The sequence below is a fragment of the Pteropus vampyrus genome, unplaced genomic scaffold (genome assembly GCF_000151845.1).
Source record: "Pteropus vampyrus isolate Shadow unplaced genomic scaffold, Pvam_2.0 Scaffold221, whole genome shotgun sequence".
NCBI lineage: Eukaryota > Metazoa > Chordata > Mammalia > Chiroptera > Pteropodidae > Pteropus > Pteropus vampyrus.
This window is the reverse complement of record NW_011889002.1, coordinates 1,747,702-1,749,883: the sequence shown is the minus strand read 5'-3', so window position 1 is coordinate 1,749,883 and position 2,182 is coordinate 1,747,702.

Below are 2,182 nucleotides of genomic sequence, written 5' to 3'. Positions count from 1 at the left end.
AGTCTACTCTTAGGGCTCTTTTTAGATGGGAAAAAAGAACTCTGGTTTCCAGAAGCTCTGGCTATAACACTCCCATTCACTATACACTTACAGTGGGCCGGAGTCCTTCTGCATTGTTCCCTTTCACTCTGTCCAGACAGGAGACTACACCAGGCCTGCACCTGCAGAGGAGGGGCTGGATCAGACGTGGTTAACAGCACAGCTCTCCAGAAGTCAGAAAGAAGTGGGTCCAAGCTCTAGCTCCACTCTTTAACAACTAAAAGTAATGGGCAACTACTCAACCTCTCTAAGCCTGTTTCCTTCACTGTACCATGAGAACAATGGTACAAATTTCCTGGGGCTGTTATAGGCATTAAGTGGGGTAATATGTAAAAGTGCTTAGCACATAGTAAATGTTGAATAAATACCATTTTTGTAATAACTTCAATTCAAATAACACAGGCCCACAAGAAAATAAGCAAAATTCACTGACCAGTTCTGTACAGGTAATCAGTTAACCTGTTCAACAGTTAAACAAGTTATATATTACTAAATTAGAAAGCAAGTATCGCCTGTGCCCTTAATTCAACTATTTTAATTGTCCTTTTTTTGCGTAGGGGGTGGGGGGAGGGAAAGTGCTGCTTTTCTTTTTTTTTTTTTTTTGGTAAGGCTTTTAAACGGTTATTTACTTTTGCATTCAACTCAGTTCTTTAGTTAGAGTGGGAGGTGGGGGGGAAGGAGGATAAAACACTGGAAAACTCAAGTCATGATTACGACACTACACCCTTGGCAAAGCAACTCCTAATTTCTTGTATACATACATTTGCTATCCAGTGACGCTAAGACTGAAAGCAACACATACCCCATTTGTTTTGTTTAAACTAAGTGTCTATAAAAAGAGGAGGCCTGGGATCTCACCCAGAATCCATTAATTCAAAGTGGCACTGAGATACCGAGATTTTTAAGGCGATAAAGCGATAAACCTCCAGCCAACCAAGCAGCACTACGCTGTATCAGCAAGCATACATGCCTCAAGAGCTCAAGACTTCCACAAGCTTCACAATCTATTTTGAGGAAAGCAGAAAATGCGCGAATAGAAAAGCAACCACGAAGCCCCCGCCTGAAGCAAGGGGACGAAGAGCAAGAGGCAGCAAACCTCTTATATAATTCCAAAAAGTCAAAACTGGCATATATAACAACAATTTCCAAGTACCCGAACCGCTTCCCCGAAGGTCTGTGGCGGTGGACGAAGGCGTGCAAACCGTCAGGCAGACCCCTGGAGCCGAAAATGTCGCCGGAAAAGTCGCAATGGGAGCTCCCCGACCCCGTGACCGGGAGAGTTGTGGGCCGGAGCGGAGCGTGAAGGCGGGGCTTGAGGCGTGGAGTTGCACGCCGCGCGTTCAGCGTCCGGAAACGGGGCGGGGCATAGAAAAGGGCGGATATGGGGCGGGGCTGGGGGCGAAGAATCGTAGTGCGAGCGCTGAATGCCCCAGCAGGGCGCGGGAAGGACGCGGACAGGTCCCACCAAGGCTAGTTCCAGCGCCAATCCTTGCTGGCCAAGTGCCAGAAACTGAGAGTTTGAGTCGGGGCTTGCAAGAGGCCGAATATGAGTTGGGCCAGGCCAGTGGAGGAGGCCATCGAAGCACGAAGAGGACGTCTGAGGATGAGTTGGACTCATTTAATGGAGGGACACATTACTAGGTGTAAGCTAGAAGCAGGCCATCTGGGAGGATTGTCACCCAACCCACCTCCTCTCTCCATCATGTTGTTTCCCTGCAATGGGAACGGACTACTTTCTACCTGTAGGGAATATGGTGGCCACAGGTTAGACAATTGTCTCACTTGAGCATATGTCTTAGGATTGAGGCTAATCTAAAAGCATCTTTAAGGGGGAGAGAGGGTAAATTAAGTATTTCCTACTTCGTCTTCATTGTCCCAGTGCCCACACATTATCTCTACTTCCACTCCAGATCTGCTTCTCTTCCCTGCTTTTCCTGCCCCATTCACTCCGTTGCTGTACACCAAAATTTGGGTGTCATCCTCTACAAGTATCAATATGGATAAATCTTATAAATACAATCTTGAGTAGAAAGGAAATTGCATCACATATATACTATAAAAGAAAATTTTTTTACTTGCAGCAGCTAATTTTAGATCAGTGTTTACCATAGCTGATTCTAAACCACCAAAGTTGATGACTAAG